Here is a 27,460-nt window from a genome sequence, read left to right as displayed (position 1 = left end):
TCAGCGCTCACCCTCCAGAACTTGTAAGACAAGATAGCTGCACCATGTGAGGACAGGGAGTGCAGGATTCACTTACTCCAACACGACTCAATAATGAGGACTCAGTAAGTTGGCAAAGGGAAGTTTGTTTAATGACAATTACTTCAAACAGAGAAACAAATGGAAATCAGCACCCTTGCGATCACCTGTCTCGTTCTGACTTCCTCGAACTTCAGTCGAACAGCAATTCTCATAAGCAAAAATCATCATGCAATATAATTGGTTAGGAAAGGTAAATTAAGTATAGGTTTTATATCTGTATATGATAATAGGGCATGCGGATTGGATAACTTTTATCGGGTGGGCGTCTACGCCCATCCCTCTACATTACGTGTGATAGACGTCACTACAATTACGACGTCCTATTGGCTACAATATCTATAGGACTCCAGATAACTTGGTCCATTGTGATTGGGCAGGTTACACCCCTAGACATACATTTCCACTTTTAATTACCAGCATGCAGATGGACACCCCTGTGCCTGGTGTCCCAAGTTTCACCCTGTCTCCCTTCCATCAATCAGTGTTTTAGGGCAACGTGTCAATTAGTTGGCTAAGGATGGCCTCGAAACTGTAGTCTCTTATCAGGAAAAGTTATGGCATCCTCGGGTCCTGGATGACATCAGGCGATTGTAATTCTTCGCGCCTGGCTGGTCATGTGTTAGTTCACCATGAATCTGCTTCAGTTTCCAGCTTTTAGTGCATTTATTTCTGTGTCAGCCTAGCCACCTGCATGGGTCCCCCTTATCTTGACCTTCATGAGGCAGGCTGGTATGCTCTGAAGTTGGAGTCTTGTGAGCTGACGCTCTCCTCCCCTTCTCTGATTGACCTTGATTTCCTAGGCATGAGCCGCTCTTTGTTGAGTTTCGATTCTGCTCCTTCTCTTGCCTTTGGCTGGGTTTCGAAACTTGGCCTGTCAGGCCTCTGGCCGCCTGGGTACATTTCTGCCTTTACAAATGGGAGTCACACTTTTATAATGTGCCTTATTGAGGTAGATATATGGTTGGCGCTTGCCTCTCTATCTTCTACTAAGCATTGCAAGGAGTATCAATTTCTTAGCATCTTGCTTTCAAAGCCTATTCACACACGTTTAACAGGACTGTTGCTTCCATCTTGTCTCGTAGCACTGTTTCCTCACATTGTAACATTGTCTCCTCTCTGTGTCTATTCCATTCATTTTCGTAGTTACTCACACTGGCGTGTTATCTTCGATAGCTGCTTTCATTCATTCACGGGTCTGTTCAGGCCCTTGTGTCATTTCCACTGGCCTTCCATTAAGGCTTTTGGGGTCTCTTTGTGGACCGTGTGTAGGTACTCCTCATTTCGTATCAGCGGCTGGTATGGCTGTCTAATAGGGTACCGTGCTGCCCAGGGTTGTATGGTTATGGGTGCTTCAACCGGTATGGATCTTCTGATGTATACTGGGCAGAGTCCCAGTGCAGCTCTTTGTAGGTTAATTTGCTCTTCATACGTCACATACCTTGGCGAGCACGCTCCTGGAACCTCGAAATAAGAGGAAGGGGTGCAGGCCATGTCTGGGACCTCCTCTACAATCCCTCCCCTGGTCGGTTCATCGACTGCTTCTACACCCTCCTTTGCATTCATTTCTTTTGATTCTTCAGTGTCATGCTCATCGTCTTCAGCATGTGTACATGATGGTGTGAATGTGTGAGCCTTTGGAGTCCATATTGTTATCACTCCCTTAAAAACTTCCTGCTGTTTTCACATGTTTGTCTTTGTTCCATGTCATTAGCTGACATTGTCCATTTGCGATGCAGTAGATCCATTTTCCTTCATGCCTTCTTTGTTTCTTAGGGTATGTGAACTTTGTTATCTGTGGCGCAAATTTGCTGGCTTTCATAAAGTCTCTTATTTCTTCATCAGTCAGGTCTCTGGGCTTCCATCCTGGCTCGACATCAACCATTATTTTCATCCCTATGGCTTTCTTCACAGTTTTCTGGCACTGTGTAATGATTATCTTGATAACACAGAATCCTAGCAATACCATTGCTAGTAGAGCTCCCATAAACTTGAATGTATCTGCCATCCATTGTGGGACCCACGAGAATAGGTCTCCAAAACAGCTGTCATCGGCCATTTCATTGATCATCTGGTTTTTCAGGCTTGTCAACATGCTTTTGGCCTCTGTGAGGGTTCCAAATGTGCAACATGATTCTCTGATTTTTGCACAAACACCTCCATCCATTGCTGTGATCATGTCAAGAACATATCTGTTTTGGAGGGTCATAATTCTGATTGCTCTCAGCTCTTCTTTGATCGTGTTGAATCCTTTTATAGTGGTATTGATGGTCTGCAATAACACCCATCTGGTTATCTGCAACCATTTAGCATTCACTCCAACTTGGATGTGGGGCAGGAGTAGTGTTGTGAATACTGTTGAGGGGAGGCTGAACAGCCTGTGTTCGTACGGGATTGCATGGAATGCCTCTTCTGATTTGGGAGAAAAGCAGTTTTCCCTCTTCATCCTGGATACCAGTTCTACAGATCTCCTTCTTCTTAGATGAGCATCTGCTTTCGGGAAATTGTCCAACTACAGGTCATTCTTAGGGATCACTAGCGCGGGAACGTGGACGTTCACTAGTGTGCATTTGCCTCCCCAGTTTTCGGCAACCTTATGTATGCCTTGGATCCACACGCCCAGTAATGGTCCATAATAACTGTGGTTCCTTGTGTCATTCCTGGGGCTTCAAAGATTCTTCCGCAGTTTTGATTCTCTCCCATCTTCCTTGTGCCATTGTTTCTGAAGCATAATTTCGGGCTCTCCAGTGGCGCTATCTGCAGGGGTCCCCCTCTATCTTCGACCCATGGTAGTAACTTTACTAGCTTTGGCCACAGAGGTTTGCATAACCTCTGCAAATTCTCTATTGCTCCCTTGCAGGCTCCAAGGACCATCCATGCTCGGCAGATTACTAATCCATCCTCCCATCCATCTGGGGAGACCATTGACCCCCAGATCTACATTTAGCTGCTGTTGTTCCAGATTTGACCCTCTTCTGCAGTCTTCCCTTGAACGTTCAGTCTCGGGTTAACTTCCCATCTTATCCTTGATCTTTTGATGCCAGGGTTCTCGTACCTGATCACATTTTTTATTTATATTTATATAGTGCGCAAGCAGCCCAAGGGCATTGAGGCGCTGTTACTTGCAAGAACTTATTGATTTCTGGTGTGCACTCGGTTTCTTGTTTTAATGTCCTGGACGTAGCCATCTTCATCCAGGTAATCCTTTTCGTTGGCCCATATCAATGAGGCGTCTCTTCCCATAAATTGTCCTCTGGTGTTGCACATTGCTACATGTGACATACAGTGTGCTGTAGGGACATCAATTTCTACAGCCTCAAAGATCTTGGATTTTCCCATGCTGTATGGTAGGAGAGCACAGACGAAGCATTCTCCTTCCGAATGTCTTCGTCCTACTTCCTTCATGTACTGTGACATATGTTGTTTCTGAGATGGGCTGTGTTGTCCTGCTAATCATTAAGTTCATTGTTATCTTTGTGTGGGCTTCTCTTGATTCTCAGCGTTCTTGTGTAGTTTGCTACTATGTCTCAAAATGCGTCTTTGCTGCTTTTCCTCTCTGGGTGTCTCGGTGGAGCAGGCTGCCTCGCTATGGTAGGAGAAGGTTTTGTGTTTCTCCTCCTCTCCTCTTGTTGGTTTTTGTCATGGTTCTCAGGCCGCCTATGGCTCACCATCTCCTCAGTGTGAGGCTGAGTTATAGATCTGGTGCTTGTTTGTAGTGCTCGAGCTGGCGTGTTTGTCGTTATAGTATCTGCAGTTCTATGTTCCAGCTCTGTGTGCAGTTTCTTTGCACACTATCAATGGGAACAAAAAGTCTATCTGCATTTGTGTTTTGCCTGTGAATTCCTTTGTGGCTACTTCTGTTCTTTTGAGGGATTTTGCTATGCCCTCTCTCTCTAGTGGTTCACTTGGCTCCTCTTGAGTACTTCCAATGTTCTCTGGAACTGCTTGTTCGGCAGGCAGTCTCTCCTTCCCTGCTGCCTTCGTTGGAGGTCTTGTAGCCATTGACACTTGCCCTTGTTTGTGTGCATTCTGTGTGTGGGTGCGTGCCATGGTCAATGCTACATTATTATTCATTCCGTGCTGACCCTGTCTCCAGCCTTTTTTCTCATTCATCACCTCATGTACGTAGCGCTGCTAATTACATTCAATTTTAAATCATTTGCTTCATCATTAGCTTTTCTTGGAACTGGAATCCCTATATAGGGTCTGGGTGCTTTCGGAGGCCCCAGATGTTCATTATCTGGTGGGTGCACTGAGATCGGGGCTCTACGCGCACCAATAAAGAAAGCAATTCTGATTGTTAATGACAGAAAAACAATAATAAAAACTATACATATACACACGATCAATCGGAATGACAATTTGCAGCATTTTCTTCCAGGGAAGTGGGGCGCCCTTCTGTTGGGGGTAAAACCAAGTTACTGTTCTGGGCCCCCATTTCGAATGAGTTCATAGTCAATTATGTATTCCTTCTTTTACTCTGGTCTCGTATTTCGAGAGTTTGTTACTATTAGAGGGACGAGTGCTTCTCCAAATGTCCCCCCTCACGTGAATGACGACGGTAGTCTCTGGGTGCTCAGTACATTTCCTGTGCTAGACTATGGAAAAGGGTTAGGCTAGCACCTTTGGCACATCACATTCATTATACATATTGATAAAAGGTGAGGTTCCAATGCACACCTCGAATTTGCCTTGGTCCTGAGGACATGCTGGAATTTGCTCAATGCGAAGGAAGGAGAAGATGGAACTTCTAAAAATCACACAAAAATAAAATGTTGTTAAAATAAAAACAAAAGTAAAAATAAAAGTGAACATATGAAAAAATAGGAAGAAATGAGAAAAATGCAGAAAAATGAAAATAAGATGGTTAAGTTCTTGTGTCCGCTCCTTTCACTCGGGCTCTCGGTGACAAGTTGAAGAACAGTGTCTCTCTCCTCGATCTGCTCCACGGCGGAAAGTTTATTGGAATCTCCTTAGGAATTCTCGCTGGAAGTAGCACAGCTCCACTCTGAGCATTATACCATGGAGAAGTGTGCCCATGTGTGGGGCATTGGCCGGATCTCTAAGGAAGGCGATGACGTCAACATCTGCAGGCCTACTACCATTTCTGGATAGTCCATGACTAACCTAAACAGAACGTTCTGCGCCATCCGGGTGTCCTCGGGTGATAGCGACATTTGTCCTCTTTGGCTGTGTCCTGATCACAAGCTTTTCTATTGATTCGAACAGTCTTTGCACCTTCCCGTCGCGTGGATTACCACCAAAAGATTTAATTTAGTCCACAGCTGACTCAGTTGAGCCAGGTTTCTTGGATCTCTGATATAAGTGCGTGTGTCGTTCTTCTCCCGACGAGCCCTGGGCACTTCTCGATTATTTGGAAGAACAAATTAAATGTGAGTTCATCAATGTCTATTGGCGGTGGACGCATTTGTGTCCTTCTCACGGTACTCATGCAGTACAATGAAGGCTTCCGTGATGACAGTCAGTAGTTGCCAGATTATTTTCTTGTTAGCCGGATCTTGGATAAAGTCTGTGACACTGGCTCCTCTCCCTATGAGTGATGGGTATGATAGCACCAAAAGTTGGAAATAGGTTAGCACATCCCACTTGAGACTTCTGCCGGAATGTACCAAAAGTCTCAATACTGATTGCTTCAGGATACTGTGTTACACTCTCAGGCAATGTCTTATTTGCAGTCTATCAGAGTCATGATTCTTTGTACTAATTGAGCATGTTGTGCTTTCGAAAACTCATTTTATCAATGTTGTTGTGGCTTAGGATGTGCTTCTCTTTACCCTGCAACTGGGATGTACAGAATGTTTGTTTTATTGTTATTTTATTCCTTTCAGTGCTTAGATGGAATGTTCAGTGTAAGGCCAAGTTTACACAATGAGCTCTCTTGTTTTGTCTTTTCTGATCATGTGTCCTTCTTCCTCGTCATGGATCTTGTCTGCACGTGCTGAGGTTCATCCCCGTTGTCTGTAGATTCTTTGCAGCCGGATGCAACTGGAGGGTCCGCTCCTGCATAGGGTTTAATGTCATTGAGAAAGATCCATGCTCTTCTGCCCTGGAGCTTGACGGCGGACGGGGTGCAGTCCACTACGATAAAGGGGCCATTAAATCTTGGCTCATCCCACCTTTTTCTTGCGTGGTTCCTCACCAATACTGCATCACCAGGGAAGACGAGGGGCACACAAAGGATTTGAGCTGCGCCTGCTTCAGCACTTCCTGTTGTGTATTGTGCTGTGCTGTCCCCTTTTCGCCATCGCTGCAGCTGGCCTGTAATGACAGAGGTGCTGGATGTCATGCAGTCAAGGTACTTTTGCATCTCTGTTCCCAGAACCTCTCTAGTTGGCTGGGCATCACAACTAGCTCTATCTCTGGGGGTTAGAGGAGTCCTCATCCTTCTGCCTGTAACTATCTTGTGCGGCCTGAGATGATGGTCAGATCCTGGTTGGTTCTGAAGTGCATACAATGCCAATGGTAGACAGTGCAGCCATCCCGTCATTAATTTGAGCTTCAACTTGGCTATCCTCTCCTTAAGCAAGCCGTTGATCCATTCACATATCCCGTTACCCTCAGGATGATACGGCGACGAGAACTTGTGCTTTATACCAAGCAACAAGCTAATCTGTTCGAAAACTGCATTAACAAAGTGAGCCCCATTATCTGATCTCATTACTTCACACACCCCCCATCTAGGGAACACCTCCCTCACTAGGAACTTGGCAGCACAGGTAGCGTTGGGGTGTGTACAGGGACCTGCTTCAATCCATCTAGAGAATGGACACACCACAACAATTAAATACCTGTACCTGTTGCACACTTGAATCATGTCGATGTAGTCGATATGCAAGTGCTGGAATGGTTAATCTGGTCTGGGGATGATCCCTCTTACTACTTGTAATGTGTGCCCAGCAGTGAATTGCTGGCAGATTATGCAGTTCACCATGAAAAATGCAACATGCTCTGCTAAATTCGGTGTGAAGCAGTCTTCAGCGAGTGTTGCAGCAAGATTTTCTTTTGTCATATGCATGGGGTAGTGTAGTTGTTCTAACGCTACCTTTAGAAGGGCGATAGGCAATACTGGTTTACCAGTACTGTCTTGCCTCCACAACCCATCAGAGGGGTTTAAAGAACACTCTTGACGCTTCCACAAATCTTTCTCTTCCTGAGGTGCCTCCCCCTGGAGCTCCATTAGCTGAGTCTGCCCCATATTGCTATAGGCTTCTGGTGTGGCTCGCGCTACCATCATCCTCTCATTGGTACGTGCCACCTCCACGTCCATGATTGTTTCAGTTTTGGATGCCATGCGCTTGGCGTCCGTGTCTGCTTCATGATTTCCACGTGACACGAAATCCGTCCCCTTGGTATGAGCGGTGCATTTCAAGATTGTTATGCCCACTGGGAGCTGTAGAGCTTTTATCAGCCTGTCCAACAAGGCTGCATGTTGCACTGGCGTGCCGTCTGCTCGGAGGTAACCCCTCCTTTTCCAGCGCGCTAGACCTGCATGTACTGGGGACGTCACATAGGCTGAGTCACTGTACACAGTTACTTCCTGGTCTGCATGATTCTCAATGGCGAGTATCAGTGCCAGCAGTTCTGCAGCTTGCGCAGAATAGTGAGAGGGTATTCGCGCACTGAGTACTCGAAACTCTCCATTCGCTAGGTGTTTTATCACTGCCACGCCTGCATACCTTTGTCCATCTTCTTGGTCGATTCTCGAAGAACCGTCAATAAAGATGATCTCTCCACTTGCCAGGGCATTTTCCCTTACCCTGGGGATCTCATCATAGAATTCCTCATAGTTTGCACAGTCATGTATAGGTTCTCCCTCTGTGACTGGCTCAGCTATGAATGTAGCAGGATTCACAGTTTTACATCAAACTATTTTGATCTATGGGTTAGAGATAACCACCTCATAGGCGGATGCTCTCTGAGATGTCAGTGTGCCCTTTGGCTTCTCTAGTATGGCGAACAGCGAATGTTCAGCATATAATGTCATTGAGCACCCCATCACAATGGATGACGCTTTTTTTCGATAGCGAATGCGGCGGCAGCTAGATTTTGTTCGCACGGGTAGTGGCCCTTCATAACCGGGTCCAGACTCCTGCTGTAATATGCTAGGGGCTTCTACCCAGCGAGGTTCGCTGGGTGAGCACTGCCATCATAAACTTACCATCATAGTGTGAGAACAGGTAGAATTCCTCTGCATAATTAGGAATCCTGAGAACTGGGGCCTTACAAATTGCCCCCTTGAGTTCTGCAAACACTTTCTCCATTGCCTCAGTCCATTGAATTTCTCCTTTTGTTGCCTGAGCTTTCTTTAAAGCCTGAGCAAGGGCTTGGTATACAAGCTGTAGTCAAAGACCCATGCTCTGACATAATTGCACAGGCCTAAGAAGCTCTGCATTTGTTTTAACATGCGCGGCTTGGCCGTGTTCATGATGGCTTCAGCCCTTTCTGGGGTTACATTCTTCCCCTCAAGAGAGATCAGTAGCCCTATGTACACCACCACCTGTTGACAGTACTGCAACTTTTCTTTATCAACTTTGTATCCCTTTTCAGCCAGTATAGTCAATAGTTGGACAGAGTCATGCCTGCATTGCTCATCAGTGGTGCTGCAGATCAGAATGTCATCTACGTACTGCAAAACAACACTGTCCACCGCAATATTGCCTAGGTCCGTTTGCAGGACTCTGTTGAAAATAGACGGGGACTCGCAATATCCCTGTGGCAACCTCGCACTTTTCAGGTGCATTTATCTGAAGGTAAATGACGTCAGGTCCTGAGAGTCACGATGCAGTGGAATTGAGAAAAATAAGTTTTTCAAATCAATCACCATGAAATATTTTGCCTCAGTGGGTATATTACACAGTATTGTGGATGGAGTGGGGACTAGAGGGAACTCAGCTTCAACAATATTGTTTAATGTTCGTAAATCTTGAATTAAATGCCAGGACCCTCCCTTTGATTTTTTGACAGGGTAAATCACCGTATTGCAAGGTGATTCTGACGTCACTAGGATGCCCTGCTCCATCATGGCGGAAATTGTCTTCGCAATCTTTTCATCTGCCTCTCTGGACATGGGATATTGTCACGCTTGTGGTAAAATTGCTCCTGATTTCAGTTTAATTTTTACTTCACCTGCCCCCTTCAGAAGGCCTACATCATAGGGCCCTGTAGTCCATACCGCAGCAGGCACTTGGGCCATGTCGTCCTCAAAGTATTCTGTACGTACCAGCGTCAGCATCATTCTCTGTGGCACCTCCCGTCTGATCATTTTGACCCAAAATGTGAGACTTACTTCCACTCTTGTCTCCTCTAGGTCAGGGTGCTCTTCAAACAGATCGTCATTGGTGACGTCAGTCACTCGATACCCTTCTTCGATAATCGCACACCATTGTCTGCCTTCGTCATCATATCCTTCGACCAATACCACTTTCCCTCGCACTGCAGCAGATTGTATCATTAAGGGAAATACTTGCCCCTTCTCTTCGTGCATGGGTATTGTTGGTCTGAACAGAAACTCATCAGGGGTTCTCATAGTTTTGCCTGCGAGGCCTGGCAGTCCCGCCATAAACACCCGCATGCCATATGCAAAGACTTCTGGCTCTAACGGTACAGCTCTCATGGCTATACGTCCGGAGTATGCTCTGATCATTTTGCAAACGTTTGAATAATGCATTCTTGGAGTGGAGCACACTATACCATTCTCGGTCAACGAGATGGTCATGTTTAATTTAGTCATCAGGTCTCAGCCCAGAATATTTACTGGGGTCTGACGTGAATACAATAGGGGTACATTCATTTTGCGCTCTCCCACTGAGACTGGGAGTGTGTCTGTAAAGGGAACTGTACTAGGAGTCCAGTGAAACTCTGAGTATCTATAGCCTCGCCGGACAAGGAAAATTTGCCCTCTCATATGCACGAGTGCGTTGCACCCGTGTCAACTAAGAAGGAATATTCTTTCCCCCCTATGGTGACATTCACCCTTGGTTCCCTGTTAGGGTCTGGTGACACTGATAGGATAGAGCACATCAGAGTCCCCCGTGAGCTGTCCTATTTTATATATAAGTTTGCCCCACTGTATACTTGTTGATTTCCCCCAGCCCCAGCATTAACTCCCCCTCTGGAGCTAGTGCTCTGTGACATTTATGGTGGTGCCTGCTGGGGTTGTCCCTGCGGCAAGTTCCCCATGTTCGGTGGTTGAACCACTTGCTGTGCACCTTGCTGCATGCCTGACACCTGCGGCTGCACTATGTGATTTTGTGCACCGCCCTCTTGCGGGACGGGAGGCTGATTCACCATGCATGCCCCCATCCCTTGGCTGTTTTGCCACATGCCTTGGCTTCTGCACATGCGCGCCACGTGTCCTGTCATTCCACACAGCCAACACGCTGGCGGTGGTCGGGCCATCTGTCCATCTGGCAAAGCTTGACCACCCATCTGCGTGTTCTGAAAGCCATTTTGATTATTCTGAAAGCCTCCCTGGTTACCTCAAAATTCTCCTTGATTACTCTGCCATCCTCTTCCTCCAAAACCCCTTCCTCTTGGGTAAAATCCTGCGTTACCCTGATTATTCTGCGATGGGTTGGTCACTTGTTGTCCGCTTGGTTCTGCTGGGCTGGTGAGCATGGTTTCCCCAAGAGCATACTTCGAGATCTTATTTTGCACCAGCTTCGCCTCCTCACCCTCACGAGTTGCCTCCTTTTTCCGATTCTTTTCTTGCAACAATCTACAGTGTGCAATTGTCAACTGTATTTCGGCCCATGGTTTTGCTTCTACTCCTACCAATTTTTTGAGCTGCTTCTGCACCGGTTCAGGCAACCCTTGTCATAATATGTGGTAGAATACAGGGATTGATTTCATCCAAGACACATGCGTTTCGAGCACCCACGCGTCCTGAAAAGTCTGGATATAAATCAACAGGTCCTCTGACTCTTTCATTTTTCGAGTCATTGTAGCCCCCATATCAGAAGTGTCTGGATATAGCGTTCTCAGCGCTTTCCACATTGCTGCCCTAAAGTTATTAAATGGCCCTCCATCATGGGAGGTGTTAGTTAGGGTTACCCTAGGATAGCCTGCCCGTTTCCATACATCATCTGCTCTTTCACCAACTATGGCAATTAGGAGGCCCTTAATGTCCCCTATAGCTAAGGTGTCACCCCCGTCATTTTCTCTAACTCGTGTACCCACTTTCCAGCTCCCGATGTCAGCATTGGAAGCTTAGTTTTAAGGTTCTCTCGGTCCATATTTGGCCATGGAATATACTGTGGCCCGGCTCCCCCCTTTTGTGGCAACTGGAATTGGAATGCACAGTCCTCCTTCTCTTTCCCCATAGCTCTCCTGTCTGTCGCCGGGGTGGCATTCCCGCCTTGCCATCTACCTGGCAATGCCCTTAATCTGTCTGCATAGGCAGGTGCTGATGCCCCCCTCTGACCGTGGGGTGTTCCTTCATGTCGGCTGGACTGCGCTGCAGACTTCGGTGCCCTACATGTGGTCCCGCTAGAGTATGGTCATCGGACCCATCGGTCCCCTGGGAGCCGTTTTTCGCACCGTCTCCCTTCTTCATGTGCCACATCCTCCGTTTCCCCACCAGAGTCAGATTCGGAATATTCCCAGTTTACACAACTCCAGCATCTCCTTTGTTTTGCCCAATCTCCAGCCTGTCTAGGGACAGTCCCCTGCTCCCACTACTTCGGGTGACATCCTCAGTGTCATATAGCTGAGTGCTCTCTAAGCGCTCATCTTCCCTTCCCCCATCGGATATCTGCTCTAACCCCATCTCGTCATAAATTTTATCGATCATTTCCCCGATGCGTCTGATGTCAAAGTCATCTTCAATATTTGTCCCGCTTGTACCTGGTACTGCATCGCTTGCAGAAAATAATTCTTCTATGTCTTCCCATTCTACTGTAAGATTGGGTTTAATCACTTCCCGCTCTAAATATTCAAGATCCTGTGCCCTCTGTCTGTGCTTACGTTCTATTTCCTCATCCATTTCCTTTTGCTTATTTGCTTCTTTCCTAGCCTCATCTACTTACCTCATCCGTTCATTTCTATGTTCTTTTGCCCTTCTACTTTCCTCATCTTCCTGCTTTTTTGCTTTCCTTTCATGCACTCTCCTTTCTTCCTCCAACCTTAACATGTCCTGCCTGTACTTTTTATAGGCTGCGTACTGTGTGCGACTGAGCGGTATTCCTTGCTCTTTGCGATATAGTTGTTCTCGCCTTAGCCTATCTTTCTTTCTAGTCCTTTCATCTCTTTCTTCCATCTCTTTCTCTTTCTCTCTCCTTTGCATCTCATCAGACTTCTCCCTTGGCCTCAAATCATCACTTCCTTTTCCATCTAACTTCAGTAATATTTGACCTCCCGGCCATTCGTCTTTCGTGATTGCTATCTCATCACCTCTACCTTCATTTTCTTTATGTTTATTTCCCTCTTTCTCTTTATCTGGAGGTGCACAACTCCGTGCCCAATCTTTCCCTTTATCTTCGCATCTCTCTTTGTCCCTTGAGACTGCGGAGGCAATATTGTTTTCCTGTTCTTTTCCCTTATTATCGTCACTACTGTACGTAGGCGACTCATATGCGGGGTTGCTATACCCCATGGCTGCTTTAAGTTCTCTTAGTGGGTAAAGACCCTATGACTTGCTTCCTTCAATGACTGGCTCAGGCGGGGCTGGTGGCGCGGTAGGCGTCCCACCCCCCTCTGCACATACATTTAGTATCCAGTCTGTGGGTGGTTCTTCCATCTTCGTTTCTTCAAAGACTTTCTACAACTCTACAACAGCAAGACGTTTGTCTAAATTCTTGCCCGAATATGTGGCGTGTAGGAAGGTAGTCATGTGCTGTAAAACAGCCTTAGAGAGTGATCCGTTCTGGGGCCACGGCATAAACATCTTATTGGCGGTACCCTTGACCCACTCCTGGCTGTATTTCTTCAGCTTTAGTGCATGCTTGGGCAGTTGCTTGCATAAATGCGCAAGTGGGGTAACTTCCTCCATTCTTAATTTCATCACCAACAGTATTTATACAGTTTTTTAATCTTCCAATAGTATGAGCGAGCACCACATACGCAAGCTCCAATCCAATTTTTCCCGCCAAATTTTGTGCCAACAATTTACTCAAAACCCATCAATTCAATGGCGATTCCCTCTTAGTTACAGAATCGCGTAAAGCCATAATGCATTTCAATCAATCATCAATACAGTTAGTTCACATTTGACATGAACAGGACATATATGACAGACATTTGACAGACTAGACGGACACCAGCTGGTCATACATATACCTGCCTACTAATCAATACCCCGTCATGGGATGTGAATAAACCCCTTTGATGCCGTCTTTAATCGTCACTGTAGCCTAAATTGTCCCCCCACTGTGGGCTCTGGGTTCACGTTCCTTCTGACCACTCTTTAAAGCGTAGGAATAAGGCGAATCCTTATGTTTTTTTCTCAGGTGCCCCCCTGGTAATCCTTACATTTTGTCTCAGGTGCCCCCCTGGTAATCCTTACGTTTTGTCTCAGGTGCCCCCCTGGTAATCCTTACGTTTTATCTCGGGTGTCCCCCCAGTATCCACTCTTTATTTCTTATGCTCGAATCATTACCCATATATATATATATATATATATATATATATATATATATATATATATATATATACAGTCTCCTCTACTTCTAACAACTTTATTTATCTCCGCCACCCTCCGTTACCTTTCCCTTACTTACTCTAATGCCTACAATACATTTGCCAAAGTAACAAGTTTCTGTTTCACTCACCGATCGCATCTTATCCTCTCTGGAACTTCGGGATCACCGCCCCCTCCTCTTCCCGCTTTTTAAGGTTTTCGTCCGATCCACTGCCCGTGGGAATGAGAAGGGTTATGCTTGGAAAGGTGGGTTCCTTCAGACCCACTGCAGATTTTTGAAGTTTTACTCTATCATTGTCCACGGGGAGCTTCTCAGTCTACTCAGCCGGAATGGTTAAAGGACTCGTGATCTTACCGAAGGCCTAGAGTTACTTTGTGCCGTCGGTCTAAAGGTGTCTTATAACTATATCAATCGATAATCAATAATCGATGGCCGAAACCATCCTCACGCTACCAAGTGTTCAGGAGGAGAGGAATTCACTGACGGGCACATAGGTCAGAGCTCACCCTCCAGAACTTGTAAGACAAGATAGCTGCACCATGTGAGGACAGGGGGTGCAGGATTCACTTACTCCAACATGACTCAATAATGAGGCAAAGTTGGCAAAGGGAAGTCTGTTTAATGACAATTACATCAAACAGAGAAACAAATGGAAATCAGAACCCTTGCGATCACCTGTCTCGTTCTGACTTCCTCGAACTTCAGTCGAACAGCAATTCTTATAAGCAAAAATCATCATGCAATATAATTGTTTAGGAAAGGTAACTTAAGTATAGGTGTTATATCTGTATTTGATAATAGGGCATGCGGATTGGATAACTCTTATCGGGTGGGCGTCTATGCCCATCCCTCTACATTACGTGTGATAGATGTCACTACAACTACGACGGTCCATTGTGATTGGGCAGGTTACACCCCTAGACATACATTTCCACTTTTAATTAGCAGCATGCAGAATGGACACCCCTGTGCCTAGTGTCCCAAGTTTCACCCTGCCTCCCTTCCATCAATCAGTGTTTTAGGGCGACGTGTCAATTAGTTGGCTAAGGATGGCCTCGAAACTGTAGTCTCTTATCGGGAAAAGTTATGGCATCTTCGGGTCCTGGATGACATAAGGCGATTGTACTTCTTCGCGCCTGGCTGGTCACGTGTTAGTTCACCATGAATCTGCTTCCATTTCCAGCTTTTAGTGCATTTAATTCTGTGTCAGCCTAGCCACCTGCATGGGCCCCCCTTATCTTGACCTTCATGAGGCAGGCTGTTATGCTCTGAAGTTGGAGTCTTGTGAGCTGACACTCTCCTCCCCTTCTCTGGTTGACCTCGATGTCCTAGGCATGAGCCGCTCTTTGTTGAGTTTCGATTCCGCTCCTTCTCTTGCCTTTGGCTGGGTTTTGAAACTTGGACTGTCAGGCCTCTGGCCGCCTGGGTACATTTCTGCCTTTACAAAATGGAGTCACACTTGTATAATGTGCCTTATTGAGGTAGATATATAGTTGGCGCTTACCGCTCTATCTTCTACTAAGCATTGCAAGCAGTATCGATTTCTTAGCATCTTGTGTTTCAAGCCTATTTACACACGTTTAACAGGACGGTTGCTTCCATCTTGTCTCGTAGCACTGTTTCCTCATGTTGTAACATTGTCTCCTCTCTGTGTCTATTCCATTCATTTTCGTAGTTACTCACACTGGCGAGTTATCTTCGATAGCTGGTTTTATTCATTCACGGGTCTGTTCAGGCCCTTGTGTCATTTCCACTGGCCTAAGGAAGAAAAACAGAGTCAAAAGCTATCCCAGGTCAACCGTGTAGGATAGGTAAGTTTAGATAGGCAGGAAGCTAGTGTTCAAGAACTAGCTATTGAGGGTCACAAATAATTTGTAGAAAACAGATGAAATTTATTCTTAGAATTGGACACATGTAAAATAGTTTACAAAAAGAAAAACACACAAGAAAAAACAACTTAGAACTGTCACATAAGAGCCTCATTCGGCTTATAATGGAAGGTGAAACAATTAAAAAAAACTGTTGTTAGCATCACAGTTGAGTTCAGTGAGGGTTAGTAGCATAAGTGTATCGTATTTTTTTCAAAATACTACTATTGGATTTAGTAGTATGATATCACAGTCAATACATATTTTATGCAGGTCTTTCTGGTTCGGGGAATAGTCAGCCTTCACTGGGTAGAGAATGTTCACAGATGAAGGGTCCAAACTGTCATCAGGACTTTGTTTTGGGCTGGTGAACACCTATAGAAACAGGTGACACATAGGGAGGTGGGTATGTTATCAGAAGATGAAAAAGACCATACAGAGTGTGTTCTGTATCAGGGCTGCATTCTAAACACATACCTATTTTTGTTTGTGGTTGAGCACGGACTGGTTTTCAGGGAGGCACCTCAAGTGGTGCGGACGTCTGTAGCAGGATATCTACAGGGAGGGGTAACAGCTGGTTACTGAAATGATATGATAAATCATGTATAGCTAATAAATAGTGGTAGTGGGCATACCTTAATTAACAGGTATGCGGTCCAGCGAAGGTGCTGGAACTGTTACACGTGCTGGAAATGCCGTGAGAGTAGGGCCTTGAACAGGTGAGAAAGATAGCCATGATCGCTGTTCGAGGAGTAATTGGAGAAGTTAGCTAGTAGTCCAACTTCTTGCAAAGTGAATAATGACAATATGACTGTTGAGTGAGGGCTAATTTGTTATGCCAAAGGGCTTTTCGGGGCCTTACAGGTGCCTAACAGATAAATGACTAGAAAAGTGATCCTTTTTACAAAAATTGTAAAAAGTGCATGCATGGATTTGGTAATGGTAGTATCTATGAATGCAGATGTATACCAAATGCCATGTGGGACTATTCGTGCCTCGGTAGCGCGATGGCAAGGTGTGCCATATAATTACTAAGTTAGTGCGCTGGAGAAGTTTTTTGTGCTGCCAAGGAAGACTCCTAGTAAGGTGATGGAGGCTTTTATAGGTGCTTGAAGATAGAACACTAGAAAAGTAACAAACCATGCATATATGGATTGGTGATGGTTGCATCTATGAATGCGGATCATTGCCAAAAAAGGTCGTGGGTAACTTATCGTGCTGGTGCCTCAGTGACGTGATGGCAGGGTGTAACATAGATGACGGTATTAGTGCGCTCCCGATGATTAAGTGTGATCAGCGTATTATTTGACAAAACAAAAGATGTCTGGCAGAACGTTCCACGACCTATTGACAGAAGCGTTTCATTCGTTTCTTAAAAGTTTCTAATAAAACCCCCGTGCGAGGACTTCGCGAAAACTTGGCTGAATCGCTCACCTGGTAGAGTTGAGTACATTTTACCGCGAATGGTTTCAATCTGGCAATGAGCTGTGGAGGACGCCGGGAGGCGTTGCTAATGAAAGGGGGGTATTTTCCGCGAATGCGTGGAAGGCTAGTGACTGTGGGCACTTGCTACGTGTGCAGCTGCGCATTGAGGTCCATTTGTCGCCGGGGAGCATTTACTATTGAAGCTTGCGCATGCGTGGAGGGGTGTTAACTGAAGACACTATGTGCGCGGCTGCGTAGTGAACGCGCATGCTGTGGATCGTATGATGTATATGATAGCTTCTGAGTGGAGCAGAAGGAATCACGTCGGGGCATGAAAAAGGGCCCCAGAGATGGAGGGGGGATCCATGTATGTGACATGTGGGTTTTATAGAACCAAGAAACATATTTTGGCAAGCAGTACGGAATCAATACATGATAGAGAATGGTTTTAAACAAGAATATTGACCTTGGTTAAATTAAATTGCGTGCCTAGGGCATGAGATTATATGAATCTACATGTTATTTGACACAACTGATGGTATATTTACACATCTACATGAAAAAAGCACACTTTAGAGTACAATACATAGCATAGTAGTGATGCTATTTAGCTTGATCTCAGGAAACCATAAGTGCTCTGGGATGGATGATAATATGGGCAAGTGGGCATTGCGACATTGGTTCTGAGGAAAGGTTACATGAAAAGGATGTTAGATCAACACAAATAACTGTAGGTGCTGGTGGTAGAGGATGGAGTTATTTGAAAAATAGATTCCATTCGATTGCCATGTGAAGGCCTTGCTTAACTGAATTCCAATGGAAAATCCATTGTTGCTCTAGTTTCCAAAGTGAGAGGTCCCTGTTGCTGCCTCTAAAAGGGTTTTTGGCTGTTTGCAAGACAAACCAGAAAATGTTGTTTCCACTGGCCTTCCATTAAGGCTTTTGGGGTCTCTTCGTAGACCGTGTGTTGGTACTCCTCATTTCATATCAGCGTCTGGTATGGCTGTCTAATAGGGTACCGTGCTGCCCAGGTTTGTCTGTTATGGGTGCTTCAACCGGTATGGATCTTCTGATGTATACTGGGCAGAGTCCCAGTGCAGCTCCTTGTAGATTCATTTGCTCTTCATACGTCACATACCTTGGCGAGCACGCTCCTGGTACCTCAAAATAAGAGGAAGAGGTGCAGGCCATGTCTGGGACCTCCTCTACAATCTACAGATCTACTGCACTACCATACACTGTAGTTAGCCTCTAAAGCTCACTTTGCTTTATGATTATGATTGCATTATATATTAGCACCTGCAGGGGGCAGCTGGCCAAAGTGTTTTCAGAGCCTTTTTATCACATCAATTTTTGTGTGTCTATTCATGACGCTAACCTTTTCCATTTTACAGACACTCATTTTTTACAGACACTCATCCAGGGTTTGCAAAGTTTTCTTTCCCACTAACATAGCCAAGTAGATTATATGAAGGGCGAGTACCATTTGCAGGGGATCTTTGAAACTTGTATTTAACATTTACTTTTTTTCGCAGTCAATGTCAAATAAAGGTTTCACTGTGTATGGCTGGCCTGTGTGTGGAAGCACTATGCCAAACATAAAGCAGGTTTAGCAGGTTTGTAGTGCATGCACTATTTTACAGAAATCACATTTCAATTTGTTTTCATCTGTTGCTATAAGTTGAGTCTATTTCTGTTAGGTCGAATATGTAAAATAAGTTAACCGACCTGCAGGTCTAGCTGAATTTTAAAGCATTTGCAAGGCCGTACTCCTCTCACTCATGCCTTATTTCAGTGGTATGCAAAACTGCTGTAATGTTGCTCATTTCATGTCTTGGGTACAATTAACTTCTGGCCACATTAACAATATTAGTACAACATTGCTAACCAAATGTGTCTGTTTGCTAATCAAGAACATTGTAATTTGCGAACTCTGCTAATCACTTTTTAAAAAACAGTTGGGAGCATTTTAAAGAAGTTTCCAGTTAATTCTGGCACCAATTAGAACTTGTTTCCTTACCATGAGTCCTGTCTGCCCTGAGATCTCCCCGTGCTTCTGTTGCACTGATGTCCAATTTTGAACTCATAACTGGTAGAACATTGGTCTTGCCTTAACATCTGTTGTATCAAACACAGGAAAAGAAATTGATCAATGCCTCAACTCGTCGATAATATGTATAGAACCTGCAATAGCATATCCAACATGCTTTTCCCTGCATGCAGAGGAATCTGAAGAAGTGGGTGGTAAGTGCAAAGAACTAATATGACCATCTATAATACTTCTATAATATTCAAATGGCCCAATCTAAAAAGTGTAAAATCTAACTCGGCTGGTGCAGGGCTTTTGAGATCACAGAGAAGATCTTCCCCATTGCCTACTTCATCAAAACTACCAAAGGGGAACAGAGAAATGCTGGGTCCACTTCAACCAGCTGAAACCCCATCATCCTCAAAACCCCCTCCATTGGTTTGAGGAATCAGTTCCTCATTCAGACAAGATGACCTCTGAATGAAATGGAATCTGAATAAAATGGTAAGTGCAGATAATTAGATGTATTTATTGTTTTTTTTACTTATTGGTCATTTGTTAGGTACTTATCCAATTAGCAAAACTGTTTCAAAGTGCCCACAGGAGGACAGGGGGAGGCAGACAATGAATTACAAGCTAAGTAATTAAATTAATAGTACAAACAAATAGTGAGAAGAACATTGAGGGGAAATGAACCTATTATGCATTGTGAGTATTCAGAACGTGCAAGTGCAGATGAACTACTGTGTGACAAAAATGACTTCTGCTAAGCAGGCATATAGGGGTGAGTAGTGAATAAACAACCTACACAGCCCTCATGCTCCTATAAACCAACAGTGATTCCAATCATAATTGTAAAACAGGCACAGTTAACAGATACACCTCCTTTGCCATTTGTGGTAGCGTGGGCCCTGGGAAGGCTATAATCTTAAGAGGGGAGTGAATGTCATTCAGTAATGTATCACAGCACACAATAAAAGGAATGCCCAGTAAAGGTTCAATAAACATGCATATACTTTGATTAAACACATCATCTGCAAGAAAACTAAATAGAAAAACTGTGTATAAACCTACTCCTGTGGAAAGAACAGAGATTATTCAGAAAAGAGAGAATGCAGCACTGTGGGTGAGAAAATACTGGGGTGAACAGGCTATTTCAATTACCACAATGCTCAGTCTCTAGTGCCCAAAATGCACCAAAGTGGGAAATATGGGCCAATAGTACCTTGGAACTAGGCTGCTCAGTGCTGTTTGTATGGTCGAGGTTGCTTGAGCACTGCGGTCTCTGTGTCCTAGACCAAGAGCTGTGTTCAGCAGCGGTCAAACCGAGCTTATTGCAGTTAGAAGACGATGTATGGAGATGAGGAGTGAGGGTCACCAGGGTCGGCTTGATGGTCAGTTCAAAGAGGATGGTAACTGAATGCGCTGGTAAGAGAGATTGGTTTGATGAAGCCCGTGAGGACCTGTGGATTGTGATGGCAATCAGGGTTGGTTCTACGGTTCATTGGAAAATAGCACTGGCAACTGGATGCGCATGTTTGCTCCGATGCAGCACCCGAAGGTTGGGGCTCGACGATCCACCAGGATCAGTTCAACTGCCCATGATGATCGGGGCAAGCAGTGCTTTGAAGGTGTCAGATCCAACAAAGAGCTTGTAGTTTGAGCAGAGGCGGCAACATGCTCAGCTATTGTGGTGTGGCAGAAACCAGGTTTAGAACGTGCAGTCTGAGTTCAAAGAGCTTGCTGAGTGCCAAAGGCAAAGTCTTAGGGTCCTGCTGGTTTGAGATGTGGTGAACCCGGTTCCACCATAGTTTGACGGTTCGATGCAATTAAACAGAGGGATCTTGGTTGACGGTCGGGGACGTGCTCAGCTAAAGCAATGCAGTGGTGCAGCACAGACAGGTTTCGAACATGCAGTTCTAGTTAAAAAAATTTGTTGAGTACTAAAGGCAGTTCAGAAGGGTTCCAGAGGGTTCTTCTGGTTCGAGGTGCAGTGAATCCATTTCAATGAGAGTTCGACTGGATTGATGCAATGAAACACACTGCTCTTGGGTGGCTTGGTACTCGGTCACTTTCTGTAATCTCATGGACAAGTCCAGTCCCTGTTCGCTGGCTCCAAGCAAGTAAGGCTCACCTTCGGGGGTCCTTCACCAAGTTGAGGTCCTAGCAGCAGTGTAACTGGCAGAGATGCTGGTCTTGTTCCAGCAGCAGGTTCATCCCCAATGTGCCCTGAGCATGGGTAGGGAAGAGAGCTCATCTCTGCCGTGTAAACTCAGTCTTCACTTCATTGGTGGAGGGCTCTGAAAAGCAATCTCTTTTAACAGAGGTCTAAATGAAAATATTCTTAGTTGTTTGTTGCAGAGTGAATCTGATTAGTGGTGAGATTATTTTAAATACAAAAGCCCCCCAGGTAATTGAATTAAAGCTAGCCTGCTTTAGGGGTCCAATCCCTGTTAATGGAACCAGTGGACTTTGCCTTTCGGACAAACACAAAGTGCTTTGGGCTATATGAAATGGGGGGGAGGCAGGAAGCAAAGACAGAGGCCATGAGAAACACAATGGTGAAACACTCCTCTAGTTGTCAAGAGATCCTTCTTTCTACACTTACCCATCCCATTTGAATCAAACGTCTTTAGAGATGCAGCATCATTGAGTGAGGCTCTCCTGTGTCAATGGGGTGCTCATTAGATACTGGTTTCAAGGTCAGCTTCCTGTGGAGTGGCTGTCTTCTGGGGATCGGGTTAACTGCCCTCACAAAAGAAACACACATAGGAAATCCCCCAATGGCTTCAGTCCTGCTAGCAGTCGCAGAGCGAGTCTTGTCTGGGGAGAATACACTTCACAGCTGTACTGGGCCCAAAGATATGACACATTTTTGATATCAAGCTGTTGTGGCTGTAATGATTATGAGAGTTACGGACGATCCCCCATACCACTCACATATGGCATATATTTAAAGATGTATCTGCCACCAGAATAGAAACTCGTACTTATTCGGTTTTGGTACAAGGGTGCATTTCTTAAATGCCACCTTTATGCTACAGGAACCTGGCTGTAACTGCAGCTTTCAGATGGGCACTTGTGTCCTCTGATCCTGCACTGTGTACACTGAAGGACAGGGGATACATATCAGGCTACTGATGCAGTAGGGCAACTTGTGTACACTATGCTTTTGGCATGGAGCTTAAGAAAGCTCAATCTGACTGGCAGATCAACCTTTCAGAGATGTACTTGCCTACATCATTGTAGTAATTACTTCAAATCAAAATCAATTGCACTTCTACACACTTACCAGATGCAATTTCACACAATAAAATGAGAAGTAAAACGGACATTTATGAAGCAATATGCCAAATAGTAGAATCTCATATTCATGTGTGTTTGTACAAACACAGATTCTAATAAGTTAGATTTCATTCAATTAGCATATTGCTGCCATATATTACGAAGGAAAACACATTTTCAGTCAAACGTATTAGGAGTGGATGTAGGCCCCACCTTTTTTATTACAAGTGTACACATGATAATCATCCAATGGATATCGGCTGTGAGGTTTATTCAATAGGAGTGTCTTACTATGAGATAGGGCAATGGGAGAACGTGCTCAATAGCTGCAGAAATGAAAACCACCTGTTCCTATTGGGGGGATTAAAGGGAGACACCAATTTAAGGGCTGCAGAAGGGAAGGCTCCTGTTCTAGCGGATGATTTGTCTCCACAAGGGAATGAACAGAAGGCGACCTGATGTTGACTGTAACTCCCCTGGTGACAAAGAAGGCTTTATTATGGCTCCACCTCAAAATACTAATCAAAATTGTGTTTGGCATTTCCTCAAAAAGAAATAATATAGGTTCTCTATAACTTTTTTCCTGCTAAATCCACGAAAGGGGGTGACTTGGGAACATATTATCAAAATGCACTGATTTAAATGGGAAATACTGGTGTCTTTTCACTGCATGTCCAATTAAGTGGGATGTATTTTTAATCCAGTTTAAAAAATAACATTCTGAGCTGTGTGCACAATGATATAGATAGCACGCATGTGCATTTGGTGTGCCGCTCTTTAAAACTCATAATCTCATTAAATTGTACCCATGAAAATGTTAACATTGGGTTGGGATATGATGATGCCCGTAGCAGAGCCTAATGAAGATATGTTTGATAATATGTATTCTCTGAAGACCATATCTATTTAATAAGGAATGGGAGATGAGATCAAGTTTAAAGGAGTAATTTATTTTCCCATAAAAATAGTGGTAATGTAAATCCCATATACCCCTCATTCTTTAAACTGCACATGGGACTCCATTAGTGAAGTGTGTGGGCAGGGGTCAAGTCCTAAAAATAAAAGTGGGGGGACTCATCAACAAATGCAATGGGATGCAACGTCGCCTGAAATGGGCATATCAAGGTGAAATATGCACATTTCATTAAATTGGTTTTGCATAACCACCCAGATTGCACAGGACGAATGGCATTTGCCTTTCATAAAATCAACACACAAAACCAAGAGAGTATATTTTCTTCAAATAGTGTTTTTAAAAACGTTAAAAAAAGTGTGCATATTTAAACTCCAAGAACCAATACAAATGTTTTCCCTGGAACTTGCAGTACCAAAAAGGGACAATTCACCTTTAGTTGTTTCCAATTTTTCATTAGGTCATATAGTGCAGTGGTGAGGTGTCCGGCCGGCAAACCGGACGACTGCAATTTGATCACCCAGGTCGGCTTCAATTCATAAATTAAAAGAGGACATTCAATGTTTCTCATTGTAGCTGGGGGGACTGAGCCCACCCTCTGAAAAAAAGCAGGTGGACTCCGTCCACCCGCGTGTACCCTCGACTTGAGCCCTGTGTGTGGGAATGGACACCTATTTAATACAACTCTAAAACCATTCTTTTAGGTTGGGTTGGAGAGCTGAAATTATTTGTGTTCTGAATTGATAGCATAAATCAAAACATGCAGAATACAAATGCAAGATTTTGCAATCATATTATAAACTGCACATACATGTTAGGAGCCCACAGCACTGGGTTTGCACGAGAAATGAAAGACATGCAACAGTTATCTGGTTCAATAAAATGCTTGTAAATGTGACTTTGCGTATGTGTAATTTGGAGACATTTTTGTGACGTCAAATATTTTGAGATACTGACTGACAAGCTTTAGAAGTGTAACCAGAATGTCTATTGTTATTCAGAACTTACGATATGTGCAGAATTGAGCATTGAAATGAATGCATGGAAATAGTGAGGTTTATTCAGAATAGTTATTTCTGTTTTCTGTAGGCAAGCTGCCTATTATTGTGTATCATCATAGTATACCTATGCTGTGCCCTTCCACACTCCATTTAGACATGGGTGACTTGCAGGGTCTTGGCCACCCTCGCATAACTTTAATGGCTGAAATGCACACATGCACAATAGCACCTCCCAACTTCTCACAAATGTTGGTCTCTGGTCCCTCTGAGATTTTTCAACCAAAAGCGCATTGGGAAAAAAAATATGGTGAAAGGCACTATAACAAATGGAAATATGAATGAATTAATTAATTATGGTGCCTTTAATTCTTCTGTTTAAATAAGATTGCGTTTTGAGCAATCTGTCTCTTTCTTGCCAAGGACTGTGCAGTGGGACAGTATATTAGAGATCTAAGTTTCCACCTGTTGATTGACCTAAGCATTAAATAGGTTGAAAATGGTGGAATTCAAACAATAATCAGGCTTTGCTTATATGTTGCATGGTAACAATTCTAATTGTACATGCGTTTGAACATGAATAGCTTTAAAATGAGCAAGTATTAGGTTTAACGTAAAATTAAAGGTTTAATGTATAGGAAACAAAGTCTTTTCCCCGTGTTTCGTTTTTACTTAGGGTTATTAAATTAGTTGATGGCGATCACATTAAAAACTTTATGCAAAACTGACCCTCAAACAGAGGGAGAGTTGAAGTAATAGCAAACATGTGTTCCTGAATTTCTGGTTTGAGTTCAGAAGTGGGCATGCCATTGTTGATAATATTTTCTTGTGTTTCCCCTAGAGTGAAAAACAGGCAAGAGGTAGTTGGTAACTTGGTGTATTTGTACTGCAGTTTAATGTTCTAAGTCTGTCTAACAGGGGTATGGCAGCAGTGCAACACGCTTAATATTTATGCTTGCTCATCAGTAAATAAACAGCTGGGAACAACACCCCAGATTATGTACATTGTGGGGGATTTACCCTGTACTTTCGGCCTGAATACTACCTGTAGCAATCGTGTTAATTGCTTAGATGAAGTCACATCCTGGAACCTCGAAATGTATCTACAACCTAATGCTAGAAAAACAGATATAACTATGGTTTAGCCTCATTACCCTGCTAAACCTCTCCTCCTCCCATTCTAGTTACTAGTCCCTTGAGTTATGCCCTCAATGTAAAAGGTTTGGGTTGTTAATAAATCAACTTCCATTGCCCTCATTTTATTAGCTCCACCGCCTTCAAAGAGTCTCTACTTACATTGATAGCAATGATCTTCCCATGTTCATTGGCTACTTATCAATTCTAGGATTTATTATTGCAAAGTTGTATATCTGGGTATTCCTGACTGTGTAGTTAAACGAATTCAGAAAATTTAGAATTGGGCAATTTGTCTGATCTTTCGAATTTCTAGGACAGAATTGATCACTGATTTTTGTCAATCCCTGAACGAGCTTCCTGTGTGGCGCCTTCTTGTTTTGTAATGTTCTTTGTATAGTATTTATATATTTGCAAAACACGATTCAATAAAGACCATCCTGACAATTATAGTCAGCAGTACAAACTCTGCTCATACTCCTTAAATCAAACTTTAAGTTTAGGGGAGATCGAAGATTTGATGTTTCTGCATCAAGATTTTGGAATTCTTTTCCTGTATTCCTCTGGTTAATGGAGAATGTTCTGCAATTTCACAAAGCCCTTAGGACCTGGCTCTTCAGTTAATTGCTCACCTTAGGGCGTATCCTGTGAGTGGTGTGCATTGTGCTTTGATACAGTTGTGTCTAAAAAATAGAAATATTGGCTCAAACTAAATATTTAGCCTAAAGGGAAGTTATCCAATAACCAACTTATTAAAAGAGATTTTTATTATGGAGCACATGTTCACCCCAGTGCAGTGGAGTAACTTATCAGAGTTAACAGATGTGTATTGTTATCCAACCCGATGCCACTTATTTTATCGACCTTGGAAGCGTAAAGAGCCTGGAGAATCAAACCTGTGGCCAGGAGATCAACACCAGATCCACGTAGTTAGATGCATTAATCCACTGAGCCAAACACCATAAAAAATAAACTTTGAAATGAACATTTTACTTAAAACGCAGCTAAAAGTAGAGAGCTTATTTTAGTGGATGATATCAAATACCAGTCAGTGCCTACTAGAACTAAACAGTGCATCAAACTACTGTTGAATATGGAATATTAGTATTCCATTAAACGTACACGAAAACAGGTGAACAACAGAATTTGTATCACTCAAAACACAGCAAACTATGTTTGTAAATAGCATCCTTTAATTCCAGTATTTCACAAACTAAAATTCTGTAAGCAAACAAAATGTACTAGGGATGTACAATCAGCCTGTTACAACCACTAGCTAAATGTGATGCTTATTTCCTGCATCTCCTCATAAAACAAACTATTGCCTAATTACAAGGCGGAGACATGACCCGAGCCCCACCAAGCTGGCAATAACTGCTAATCTTTTGGTGATTTCTTGTTTTGCTGTCCCTTTTCCCTACTTAAATAGCCCTCCAGCCTCTTTTCCTTTAAAGTCAGTGATCAGGTACAAGTGGATCTTAGTCACATGACCCAAGACAAGCCACATGTCAATCAATGTAAATATTTGGGTTCCTTCTTGTTTTGCCGACCTTTTTCCTGACCCAAACAGCCCCCTAGCCTCTTTTCCTTTGAGTTGCTGAGCAGGTGCAAATGGATCTCAGTCCTGTGACCTAAACCCCATCCACCTGTCAATCACTGCTAATCTTTTGTTACCTTCTTGTTTTGCTGCCACATTTCCCGATTTAAGCAGCCCTCTAGCATCTTATACTATGCAGTTGGTGGGTAGGTGCAAGTGGATTTTTATCATGTGACCCAAGCCCCACCCACCACTTTACCCCACTGTCCTTCCTTTCCTTTCTTAACTACTAGATGAAGGGTGTCTCTTGCCTGGACGTCTGACGTGAATTGCAGTAGAAGAAACTGGCAATTCCTATTTGGACCTGTGTGGATCCCCTGCTCCTATAACATCAAGTAAGCTCCTGGAAGTATGTGTTTGTCCCTCATACTGACAGCACTTCCCTACATCCCCACTCATCGTAAACCTTGCATCAACATAGACCCCCATCAACACTCCATCATCCACCGCTGCATGAAAGCTGATGCTCGCCACT

The 27,460-nt window shown here is 43.9% G+C and overlaps 1 long non-coding RNA gene across 1 annotated transcript in view; it reads right to left on the bottom strand.

Annotated features, from left to right (window-relative positions):
* Positions 1 to 109: 109 nt before the first annotated feature.
* Positions 110 to 27,460, bottom strand: part of LOC138510441 (uncharacterized) — a 54,787-nt gene continuing 27,436 nt past the window's right edge. Inside the window, exons 2-4 of the long non-coding RNA XR_011280389.1 lie at positions 19,050 to 19,147; positions 13,866 to 15,494; positions 110 to 6,357 (exon numbers count right to left, since the gene is read on the bottom strand). This is a non-coding gene — a long non-coding RNA (uncharacterized lncRNA). The remainder of the gene's footprint in view (positions 6,358 to 13,865; positions 15,495 to 19,049; positions 19,148 to 27,460) is intronic.

This window comes from Ambystoma mexicanum, chromosome 6p (genome assembly GCF_040938575.1).
Source record: "Ambystoma mexicanum isolate Mex_15411 chromosome 6p, UKY_AmexF1_1, whole genome shotgun sequence".
NCBI lineage: Eukaryota > Metazoa > Chordata > Amphibia > Caudata > Ambystomatidae > Ambystoma > Ambystoma mexicanum.
Note: the sequence above shows the minus strand (reverse complement) of the source record. Positions and strands in the feature narration are given on the sequence as shown.